The 12,949-nt window shown below is 44.2% G+C and overlaps 2 protein-coding genes across 4 annotated transcripts in view; one reads left to right on the forward strand and one right to left on the reverse strand.

Moving 5' to 3' along the window:
• LOC135908781 (oxytocin receptor-like) overlaps positions 1-7,706 on the reverse strand; it is a 63,345-nt gene extending 55,639 nt beyond the window's left edge. Inside the window, exon 1 of the mRNA XM_065440706.1 lies at positions 7,600-7,706. The gene's annotated coding sequence lies outside the window, so the exon portion shown is untranslated. The remainder of the gene's footprint in view (positions 1-7,599) is intronic.
• The window catches only part of LOC135908588 (neprilysin-2-like), a 62,527-nt gene that overhangs the window by 29,160 nt on the left and 20,418 nt on the right, over positions 1-12,949 (forward strand). Inside the window, exon 1 of one of the 3 annotated variants that reach the window (XM_065440577.2) lies at positions 7,973-8,108. The exons of the other annotated variants lie outside the window; for them this stretch is intronic. The gene's annotated coding sequence lies outside the window, so the exon portion shown is untranslated. Of the gene's footprint in view, positions 1-7,972; positions 8,109-12,949 lie in introns of those variants that run through there. 3 annotated transcript variants of the gene reach the window in all.

Here is a 12,949-nt window from a genome sequence, read left to right on the forward strand (position 1 = left end):
ATCAAGAGGGATTTTCTGCGCATACCTGTTCTTCGATTGCTTAACTTGCGCAAAATGCCCATTGTACGAGCTCCTTTTGTCGCAATATATTCAATATGTGGCCGCCAGTTAAGATTTCCGTTGTAAATAACTCCAAGGTACTTTAGTGACTCTACTTGTGGAATACCTTCGAGGTGGTAGTTCAGCGATATGTATACTGGGTCTTTAACTGGAAAAACAAGTGTAGCACATTTATTAGCATTCAGGTTTAAGTGTACGCTATCCAGCCAGTGTTCCAGTTCCCTTAGATAGGACTGCAAAATTTCGTAAAGAGAGTATATGTCACTAGCCATACCAAAAAAGGCAATGTCGTCAGCATAAACGTAGGTACTGACTCCTGGGTGAACGGGGTTTACTGTTCGTTTCTGCAGCACCTACCATGCACACTTCTTCATCCTCGGCTTCTAGATTAACTAGCGCGTGCCATTAAGCCCTCCTCCAAAAAAAAAAGAACAAGAAGAAGACTACTACTCCATGCAACTAGACAAAAGTTAGCCCCCCACTTCCCCCTCCAAAAAGAAGTTGGGGAGATGTTAAATGCCACAAGGAGAAAATAAAAGAAATGAGAAAGACAACGGACGTGACGACAGGGACTGCACCGCAAAGTTTGTGGATGGGAGTCAGCGCGAGTGGTAGGACTTAATCCTGGTAACGTGAACAATGTCAGAGGAACGTGGTCGACGGGAGTGGTGCGAAGTTTCGGCTGGAATAACTTCGTAGTTGACAGGACTTAGACGATGCAAAACTATGTAGGGTGCAAAATATCGGCGCAATCATTTTTCTGAGCGGCCTCGTTGACGTATAGGGGTCCAAACCCATACGATATCTCTCGGGTTGTATGTGACGCCTGGATGGCGTATGTTGTATCGACGAGCTTCTTGACTTTGTCGGGATAGAATTCGTTGCCGTGCAAGGTGCCACGCTGCTTCGGCACGCTCAACAAAAGCGTCTGTATCTGATGTGTAATGGTTGATGACCCCTGTTTGTACCGAAATCAATCGTAGTCCAAGATGTCATGGCGACACTTGTGCTAGAAAACGTCAAATATAATACTGAGCGAGATTGCCCACGGAGAAATGTAGGTCGTCTGACATTAAGGCATGAAAGATTTTTATCTATGGACTCCAGCCTCATAGACGCGTCCCACATGCATCTGTTCTGTAACCCCATTGACACGTGATGCGAGTTCAAGCCACCAGTAAGGCTGATTTCATTTTTGCAGCTGGCAAGCGCACTATGCAATTGGTATGTACTGTGTACGCCTATAGGGAAATAAGCATTTGTAATCAAAAATGAACGGTAGCCTGGGATGCTAAGGTGCACTGCCAAAATCTGACATTCCGGAGACATTAACTTGAAAGCTATTTTCGCCTTATGACAGAATTTAGATGACAACAAAATCATTAAACCACCTCCTAGGGAAAGGCAATCTAATCGAGAAGATCGAAAATCTTTAAAATGAAAATTTTTCTCAGGAGTAAGCCAGGTTCCTTGTAAGATTATGACGTCAGGATTAAGATGAGCTGTTTTTTAAGTCTGTTGAAGCAGAAAACAAGGAACGAAAGTTACACAGTAGCCCTTTAAAAAAAGCTATGGTGATGTTCTAATTGATACAATTACTTCAGCGACTACTGTCGCAATGAACTTCCTCGGATGCTAGATTGAGAAATAGGATTACGCTTTTTGTTTTTGGTATATGGACAAGAAGCAGTTACTAGAGACTTAGTTCGCTTTTGCGGCCTGGTGTCATGACCTGTTTCCATGTCGACCTGCGAGTCTGTCGACCTGCGAGTCTGACTGACGCGAAGAGCAAGGACCGGATCCAACAAATGTTGAGTCCGATGTGGTACTCAGCTCTAGGACTGAACTGGCTACCTGTTCTGCAGCACAAGCATTCGATTTGGTGATTCGTGTTACAGCTCTTTGCAACAGCTGGGTCATCTGCGCAGTAAAGACTTGGGAAATACATTCGGTTACACTTGTGACAATATGTTGCATAGCCTTTGTCATTGCTTTTTCTACGGCCGATTCAATGAGTTTCGACAAGTTGTCTTCCTGTGAAGTAGATTGCCTCGCAGTGACGCTCGCGTATCCAAAAGCTTTTTCCTTGACGACTGCAATAGCTTCTCGCCAGTAACATCGTCACCTGTCAATTATCTCGAATAACTGTATTTCCTTAGCTCTAGCCGAGCAGTTTCCATAGTCAGCCGCATGGTTTCCACCACGTAGGCAGCACGTTTCGGCTTCAGCTGTGCCCTCATAGGGGGAATGATCTTCACCACAGGTGTGACAGCGTCCATTTGATTTGCAGCCTCCTGCACTATGGCCAAAACGCCAACAGTTCCGACACTGAAGTGGACAGGAAGCGAGAGGTTCCACTCTAAAAATAAGTGGCCACACTTTTAGTTCAGCTGGGCAGGACATGCCAGCAAACGTAGCACTAACCGATTCTGTGGCAACTTTTCCCCGTTTACGAGGTGGTTACATCGGTATACAGCTATGACGCCAGCATCATACAATTTCTCCAGAGTCTCAGTTGGGCTCAATCGCGAGTCTACGGCCCGGACAATGCCTTTAGGGCATGCTAGATGAGGAGGAATAAACGCACTCACCGGGACAGATGCGAAAGTCTTACACTTTAGGAGGTTTGCAACACAGGTCGAATCTGATGACCTACAAACTATCCAACCTCTTCCAAATTGTCGGACATAGCTTATCATCTGAAAATGACGCGTCATGGCTTGCAGCTCGGCCTGAACAGCTTGTGGGTTGTTCAGCCGGATGAATCCACCGCTCGAGGGCACCAGCGCGACAGGGATGCTGCTAACACCGCTGCGGAAGAAAGATTGCAAAGGCAAATCATCAGGAGAAAGGGAGGCTAACCAAGGGTTGGGCCCTTGCCCAGGAGAGGTTTTAGACATCAGCGCTGCTTCAATCAGGAGATAAGTCCTACAAAAATTAGATAAGTAAGATAACTAGGTGAAATTCGCCCAAAACTCAGCCAAACCACTAAGCAAGTTCCAGCTTAGGCACACCGGGGCGGACAACCAAATGCTAGCTGGTCGGCGCCCTCAAGGATCCCTGAGGCACACCTCTCGACGCCAAGCAGCTACCACGCACACTTCTTCCTCCTCGGCTTCTAGCGTAACTAGCGCGTGCCAATATAGTTGCTTTCGCAATAAAAAAGAAACCAGCATGCTTTGGCTCATAAAATACAGTCGCCGACAAAAATGCTTCATGCTCCATCAACTTCTACAGAACCGAATAACCGAAAACGAATTCTGCGACCCTCACTTCATGTAGCTTTTTTTACCCGACGAGAAAACGGCGCCCCTTCGGCGTTCTTGCGCAGATGGGCATCCGCAGATGGACATCTCAATTTTCTCTTCGCGACTACTTGTTCCTGGCTGCTGTAGGCGTGACCCGCGGCACTTTCCCTCATCGCAGAAAAAAGCTGCAACGAAATCGCAGAAGTTCGACGCCTGCGGAAATCGGGGCATGATTATCACGGACCAGCCGCTTCGTCGGTGTTATCACGTCAGCAAATGACAATCGTGTTCGCTCGCCACAGCGGCAGAGCGTGATGTTTGAAAGGTCAGAAGTGCGATATATTTACTTGTTTTTTCACATCTTATATAGTTTCTGTTCTTGCGCTTATTCGCAGGATCATACGGCAAGTAATTTTCTGTCGAGAAAATAGCACTTGGTACTCTGTCGCAATGACTGTGGCTAAGAAAAGTGCCGTAGGCTAAGGCTATATACGTTATATACGTCGCCTTGTCAGATAAAGTTGCGCGTCTGAGTATTTTTGGCGCATCGTGGGCGCATTTGTGACTTTATGAGAACTTGCAATTCTTTCGTGATACACATGTAACCATTTATCTTTCTATCTATAAAGTATATATATGAAGAATATGATGAATATAAGGCACTACAGTGGTTCTTACTTTTTCCTTTCCTGTCACCGAATCTACCCGTTGTTCTTTTCTGTTTTTGCTCAAACTACTGAGGATAGTTTCTGACACTGACACTAGCAGTGCCTTATATTCATCATGTCTCCCATCGAATAAAAAAGATAGCTACAGAGCATGTGTCAAAGTAGTTTTCTCGGCGCCGGATGAGCTTGGGAAGATGTACAAAACGGTTAATACTGATTTCGTTCCATGAGAGTGCAAGATAAAACATGAAAATCAATTCGTCTCTTGTAAAGAGGGAGTTTTCTACGCCATTCCGTTGTCATGTGGCAGGCTTTATGTCGGTCCAACGGGGAGATGCCTTAATGAACGCCTGAAGGAGCACAACAACAATGTGCATAATACTGTAAAAAGACATCTTGGCATCCACTGTAGAGACTGCGACAGCAAGGCTTGCCACCCTGACTTCGCTCGAACACAAGTTTTAAGTAAACACAGTAACCAACTAACGCGTGAAATCATCGAAGCAGCGCACATCACCTGGTCAAAAGACGCATGCGTCAGTAGCCCCTCCTTATCGATGATGTCCAAAGAACTGGCATGTTTAGCGGGGGGGTGGGGGGATATGATTACTACAGTTTCTACCTTGTTCAGTGGAGCATGTATGATTGACTGCGAATATATGTATGTTTTTTTGTTTCTCCTGTTGTTTGGAGCTGTTATATATTCTTCGTTCCAAGCAATAAATCTCAGTTGCAAGTCAGCGCTCGTCTGTGTCGTTTCTCCCTGCTTGTCCCCGTGAAAAACTCGCTGTTCTGTTTCAAACATCTCCTGTAGTCCTGGCGAAGAAAAAGGACGGAACCCTACGTTTCTGCTTCGATTATCGTCGACTGAACAAGGTCACGAGCAAGGACGTATACCCCCTCCTACGGATAGCCGACGCATTGGATCGGCTCTGCAACGCTAAATACCTCTCTTCGATGGACCTCAAGTCTGGCTACTGGCAAATAGAAGTTTACGAGAGAGATCGCGAAAAGACCGCCGTCATCACGCCAGACGGCCTCTACAAGATCAAAACCATGCCATTCGGACTGTGCTCGGCGCCTGGAGCGTTTCAGCGCGTCATGGACACGGTGCTAGCAGGATTGAAGTGGCAGACGTGTCTTGTTTACATGGATGACGTCGTTGTCTTCGCCGGAAATTTCTACGATCACCTAAGGCGGCTTGCGACAGTAATAGACACAGCATGTATGCGTGTCCTGCGATGTGGGATAACATTTGTTAGGCGGTGACAAGCGGTCACCCGGAAATGATAAACAAGCCAACGTGTCAATATGCAAGAACCGCATAGATAGCACCCACTTTTCGTTGCACGCGCTGTAAATATGCTCATATTTTCTAATCCTAGCCCAATTATAAAGTAAAGTTGAGCAGCGCCCTTTGTATAGCTCACGTTGCAAGCAATAATAATAATAATAATAATAATAATAATAATAATAATAATAATAATAATAATAATAATAATAATAATAATAATAATAATAATAATAATAATGTTGCCGTTGTTGTGGTTGCCGCCATCTTACAATATTCGTGCCTCAGAAGGCAGGCCGGTCAAAGACAAGGAAGTGGCTTGCATGACTTGGCCCTGCACGTGGGCAAACAAAATGGCAGCATACACGGCAATGAAAAGCTGGTGAAGCTCATCCCAACAACAAATTTAAACAGAAACTGAGCTGAAACCAGTAACAAAAATACAAGAAACGAGAAAAAGAGAACAGTATTTAGTATTATACACAGCTTATAGTGCCTTCAATAATTTTTTCAAGCTTTGTTTCATGGTTGTCGTAAATATATTATCAGGCAGGTCCTTGAATATTCCTGGGACATAAGCATACCTATTAGCTTTACCGAATCTTGTGTTGCAGTTGCATATCATAAAACGCAATGTTTTCCGCAGGGCAAGGAGAGAAATATATTCTTGTTCGAAACCGAGGTTCCATAAATGTCTTACAAAAACAGTTTGACTGAACAAAGTTATAAATGACGGAAAACCCAGACATATAAACAAGTTCACATTGTCACTTGAGGACGAATTATAGGCAATGGACATCAACATATTTTTAAAGCGAAGCTTGCATAGCCTCACTCGTGTCGGCGTCGGTGTGGCCGTACGGAAAAACTGAAGCCACGATAAAATGAAGATTGCTCGTCGGTCCGCGGATTCGAACCACCGAACTCCGGATCGCGAGACCAACAGGCTTACCGATTCAGCCACTGTCGGTTGTCTTTTCTTCATCGCATGGAATTATGAGTAGTGTCAAACCAATACTGTTACATTACACTTGAACACAGATGAGAAACAAGTGCGCACATGGTATGCAGTGCAATGAAAGTTCAACATTCAGGCAAACGGGCGAAAGCGTCCAGACGCGAAATCCTTTCAGGTACGGGATGAATGGTAGGAACCACACTACGCGCTTGAGCATTCTCTCCTCGAAAGGCAGACCTTGTCGAGCGAGGTGGCTCGGCATGTCTGTCGATCCTTCGGCTTCACCATAATGAACGGGGTCCTAATAACATAAATAAATCATATGGTGTATTACTGGCCGACTTTTTGAAAGGAAGGAACCAGATACCATAACATGTAAGAGGAAGATCTTTTTTGATAGTTCATTGTGAAATGTCCCAAAAATAAAATGCGTCACGGCAAAGTATAAAGAAACGTTCTATTGTCTCGGGTTGATTGCAAAATCTACAATTCGTATTCCAGGGTACATATAGTCCTTTTTCCTGAAGCCACGTTTTAACTGGCAGGGTGGAGGTGTGCAACTTAAATAAAAATGTTTTCGCTGCTGGCGTGCTACACATTCTACGGACACGGCAAAGAACATCTTGACCAAATAGAGATAGATGCTGCTTTTGGTACATAGCTTCAGGAAAAAAGTTATCTATAGGTGCTACATTTAGCGACTTTCGATCAACGGTAAACCAGCATTCTAGAGTGAATCTGCCTTTTAACAAGAAGGTAGCGTCGACAAGTTCGTTTAAGAAGCCCCATAACGGCAGTTCTTGAGCAAAGTTTGTCCTGACAAAAAGAAAATGGAGGCGTGAAGCCAGACGTGTTCGTTAACTGTGAGAAGGAATGGATGATGGACGTTCTTAAGGTAAAATAATCGCATGACCAATTGTCGTACAAACAAATGCACAAGGCTCAGGTTTGTCTTCTCAAGCAGAAGGGAAAGGTTGTCCCTTCTAATGGCTTCCCATGATGAACGCCAAATAAAATATGCAAATATTCTATGAAATGTCTGAATATGGATACGTGAGCAGTGTAAGACCTGCCGAACATAAAGAAGCTTGCAGGCGAGAAATATATTGAATGCCTTAGCTCTCGCAAAAATGGAGAGATCACGCCCCTGCCAGGTTGTCATCTTTCGATGGATAGTGCTTATTGTGGACGTCGAATGAGTTCCACTGTTCCGGAAGTTATCGAGAGGCACATCAAGATATCGGTTCATACGCACTCTTTAAAGGTGGGTTTTATACGCATGAAGAAGTAGAGGTAACCTAAGGTGTGAGCCAATCACAGGCGTCCCCTCCCTCCGGAGGAGGAGGGAAAGGGTGCGATCGCGTGTTCGCTCACCTCGCGCCTGCTGTTTCCCGGCAGTTCAGGCCCGGCAGCCAGATGGGGAGGCAGTGTTCGGTTCGTTCTGCCGAAGAGCAAGCTGCGTTGTAGGAATGGCAGCGGGAGCGGGCCATGCGTCGTGAGTTCGGCTGAAGGAAACGTGGTGTTTGATGAACGCCGCCGGGAACTCGCTATAGCTTTTCACGGGGGGCACGACACCGTTTCGGACATGGAGTGATCACCCGTGCTCACGTTTCAGCTGTCCCTTCTTCTGGCGTTGCCTGCTGCCTTGTGCGCAACTGACCCATTTATCTGGAATCATCCAGCGGACCACTTCACGAACTGGACGCAACTGCCCGCCTTGGATGATACTCACTTCATCTGCTGGCAACTGGGATCATCAAAGCCAACTGCTTCGACTGACAACATTGGCTGCACCGAATTTAAGCGACCATCCGCCGCGCCGGCGCACGACAGCGTTTCGGAGATGGAGTGCTCACCCGTGCTCACCCGTGCTCACGCTTCAGGTTGGTTACTTGAACCGCTGTTCTTGTCTGAAAAGTAGCAATCGCTGTCTTTTTGCGGTGTCGTGCCCCAGTGAGCTATACTCGTTAATGAAGCATGGCAAAAACTTGTTTTCTTTATGCTCATGTGGGTTGCACCTACTTCTATCCGGCGATATCGAATCAAACCCCGGGCTGGATGTGCTGGATAACGTTCTCGCAACTTTGGAACGTATTGAATCCGGCCAGGACGAGATTTGTAATGACCTGCGAGCATTAAAGAATTGGTAGGCGTCAGCTGATGTCGAGCTAAAGCAGTTGTCGACTAGGCTCCGGGCTGTAGAAGTCGATATTGTTTCAATGAAAAGTTCCGTCAACAATACATTGCCCGAAACCACTGAACATAGCTAAAGGCAATTCCACACAGCTAAAAACAATGCAATCGCGCTGTGAAGACACAGAAAATAGACTTCGCCACTGCAACTTGCTATTCTTTGGAATCGCAGATGACAAAAGCGAATCATGGTCATCATCAGAACAAAAAGTCATTGAAATATGTAACCAACACCTTGTTATCACTATCGATCCAGCTCAAGTAGACCGCGCGCATCGCCTCGGCCAATACAAAGGTGAGGTAAATAGACCGGTCATCGTTAGGTTCGCATTTTTAAGGATATGCAGCGCGTAATAGAAAAAGGCTGCAAGTTCAAGAACACCAATTTTGCTGTTCGTGAAGACTTTTCTATGCAAACCTGTATCGCTCGGCGCAGATTGATAGACTTCGCGAAAACCAGTAACGCGCAATTTAAGCTAACCCTCGATAAACTAAGAATCGATAACAATGTGCACACATACGATGCAGCGTCTGCCACTGTAGTTCCCCTACACTGATAGCAGAGACCTAGACTGGGAACACGTGCATTTAAGAACAAACCCGATTCGTCACATGAGCCTATCGTGCTCTCGTACCTATCCATATCATTAACTAACATTCGTAGCATTCTTCCGAAACGCAATTAAATTTCGTCATACTTAGATGACTGTGAATGGGACATATTGGCACCTACGGAAACTTGGCTCAGCTCTGAAATTACGGATGGCGAAGTTCTACCCGATTCTAATGTTTACGTTATCTATCGCAGAGATAGGGAAGACAGAAGAGGTAGTGGGGTATTGCTCGCCATAAAAAAAACATATCACGTCATTTCTTGGGCCGATGCCTTCGAGTCTCGAAATTTTGTGGGTCTGCGTATCATTTCCTCAATCAAATAGAATTTATGGTGCATGCTAAAGACCACCCGATAGCTCCTCCAATTTCATTCCGAATTACACGATAACATTACCCCTATTCTATCCAAATATATCAAAGCTGACATTTTTTCTTCTTGGTGACTTTAACTTTCCAGACATTGACTGGCAAAACTTGCGAGGCCAATCACGTGCATCTTGTGAGTTCGTTTAACTAACACTTGATTTTTCACTTGTGCAATTGAAAGACCAACGAACTCGTATCAATAATATTTTAGATTTTGTTCTATCGTCCGCACCCAAGAGGGTTAACACTATCACTTTTGCGGATAGGTTCAGTGACCACCGGTTATTACAATTCACAGTTCATACACTTTCATGCCCACGCCACCTGAAAACTAAACAAGTATTTGATTACGAAAGAGCAAAGGTCAGGGCTATTAACAATGGTTTGGAAAGCTTCACGTAGTCATGGGAATTGGTGCCTGTACAAAGAAATGTTAATGGAATTAGCACATGCGCATATACCAAAGGTTTCATTTCGCATTAACTCATCGAAACCCTGGTTCAGTAAAGCTCTTCGTACTCTAAAAAATAAAAAGAAGCGTCCTTACAGTACTGCCAAACCTGTGGAAATACCTGTATCTTGGAGCAAACATAAGTCTTGTGATGTAGACTACTGCAATGCCCTGCGTTAAGCCAAGCAAAAGTACATCTTTTGCGATCTGCAATCACTGCTTCAAAACAACCCCCAAAAATTTTGGAAAACGATCTCTCCCGTTAAAGATTCTGACATTTCACAGTAATTGATATTTCTGGCTTGCCGATAGCCCAAGAGCTTTCAGCATCTTTCTTTAACAATTACTTCACGGCCGTATTTACAAAGGAAGACCATTAGAAAATACCAACACCCATCGAACCCGATTATCCATACATGGTGCTCATCAATATAACAACCCCTGGTGTTGCTGAGCTGATCAACAACCTCAAGATGTCAACTTCTTCCGGCATACGCGGTATAAACTCAGAAATCTTAAAATGTACAGTTGCACCCTCTAGCACAGTCCTTTCTTGCTTGTTACAACAGCCCCTCTCAACAGCGGAAGTTCCGTATGACTGGAAGGTCGGTAAAATTATACCTTTTTTTCAAAGTCTGGTGATAAAAGCGCTGTTAACAATTACCTCCCAGTATGACTAACAAATTAAGCGTTCCCGGTAAGTTACAAGAACACATAATCTTTCCAAACGTAGCAAATCACTTGGAAACTAAAAAGTTCTTCTTTAAACATCAGCATGGTTTTAGAAAAGGACTATAATGTGAAACGCAACCATTCGAATTGACTACGTCCGCTCGGTTATCTTAAACGTAACCTGCGCGATGCTCCTGCCTTCACCAGACAAATCGCTTATCAGACATTCGTAAGGTCACAACTCGAATTCGCAGCCCTTATCTGGTCACATCATCGAGATTACCAAATCGCGACGTTCCAGTCAGTCCAAAACCGCGCCGCCCACTTCATTGTCAGATATTATCACCGCGACTCTAGCGTGACTAGTATTAAGTCATCTTTGTCCCTCTCATCTTTTGACTCACGAGAAACCATAGCATTGCTTTGTCTGTTTCACAAAACAGTCCATAGCATGTCGTCGACGTGCCGACCTCGCCGTGAGGGAGCGCCAAGCCGAGGCGTTACGACCCCCTTTACCATATCACGTGGGAATGCAGCAAAAACGAAACATTCCACAATATAGAAAATCCGAGTGCGGAGCAGTGGTAGAGTGCGCTCTCCAGCGGCAACCCATGCCTCCAACAAGGGCTGGTACACAAAGCTCTACGAGCAGCCACGCTCAGTTGTGCCCTGGAATAGAGGCGCACACGCTGCAAGACGGGAGTCACCATCGACAAGAAGAAGACGGAAGTACTCGGTCTGGCCGCTGAATGACTCTGTAAATTAGAGCAATAAAGTGTATCCTATCCTACGACAACGAAGAGCCGCGGATGCCGAGCTTCGTTTGCACCCGTTTTCACACTAATGGAAGGGCGGCATTTTCTTTAGAATTCTGTCAACTCATCCATCGAAAAGAGCAAAAGTCGAACAATGTAATGCCCTAACGTAAGACATTGTATGCTAAGGCATGAATGATAAAAATGATAAAAATGATTAAAAATAGCGATGAAAAACTTCGGGGCCTGTCTCAAATATGCGTCAAATTATCATTCTATGAGAGGTCACTGTCAAATAAAATACCAAGATATTTATTAGAGTTTACATATGACGCGGGGGCCCACTGACACGATTGGCAATTAGAATAGTGCAAACACAGTGGTAAACTTGTAACAATTGTTTTAAGTTGATTCTAAAACCCATTTTTGTTTTTTCTTGTGTATTGACGAACAGTTGTTAACAAACCAGGTTATTGCATCGTACACACTCTCTTGAGGTAACGCAACTGCTCTTTAGTAACATACATGTGTTTTTTAAAAGTACAGTATCATCTGCATACTGAAATATCAAAGACTTCGATACAGAATATGAAAAGTCTGCTGTATCTATATGGTGTATATGGTAAAAACAAGAGGAGGCAAAATAGAGCCCTGAGACACTCCTACTTTCAGAGGAATTTGTTATTGATGAATAACTGGCTGTCTAAAAATATCACCTGCTAGTGGCCGTACAAATAATTTTTAGGAACTGGTAGAATGACCCCCTGAAACCGAACAGGTATAGTTTTTCAAGCAGGAGTTCGTGATTCACAGTATTGAATTCTTTAGAAGTATCGAGAAATAATGGACATGCGAACATGTTTTGTCCCACGCTGTGTTTAATTCGTCTGAAAATTCCTCGAACAGAGCAACGTTGCCCCGTCCCACGAGAAAACAAAATTGACAGCTTGGAATGACTGATAAGTTATCCAGAAATATTACTACTGCTATCAATCAATCAATCAATCAATCAATCAATCAATCAATCAATCAATCAATCAATCAATCAATCAATCAATCAATCAATCAATCAATCAATCAATCAATCAATCAATCAATCAAATGTTTATTAATGTTCCCAGGAACAACCTCGAAGGTTATTGTGCTCGCGCACTCGGCAAAACAACGCACAGGCAAAACACTGCACACCCACACACGCATTCAGACATATTATATACACGCGCGCACACACAAAAAACTAATTTCGCAAACACAGATTTCAACAGAGCATCAAATGTGTACACGAAGAGAATACAAAACAAAAGTGGAGACACGAAAAAGATTACAGAATGAACGAACACACAATAGATATATGAGTTTTTGTTCAGTTACTGAAATTCCTCTGCAACTCCTTTCAGCAAAATATTAAAATTAGGCATGAAGGTATCCAGGCACTCTGAAGAGGCGAAATGCGAAGAAATGTAAAAGCGCACATTAGAAAGCAAGTGCGAGCAGCAGGTTTTTCCATGTATTAATTTGTGGGGAAAAAGCACAACCAATTTGTGGCGTCTACAAGTGGGGGTAGGTAACGTGAGTATCTGTAGCTCTACAGAGATGCAAGGCTTTCAACAGAATCGATGTTTAAATTTTGGATGTGGACTTTGTTTGCATACTTTCGAGAAGTTCACAATTT

The sequence above is a fragment of the Dermacentor albipictus genome, chromosome 1, assembly GCF_038994185.2.
Source record: "Dermacentor albipictus isolate Rhodes 1998 colony chromosome 1, USDA_Dalb.pri_finalv2, whole genome shotgun sequence".
NCBI lineage: Eukaryota > Metazoa > Arthropoda > Arachnida > Ixodida > Ixodidae > Dermacentor > Dermacentor albipictus.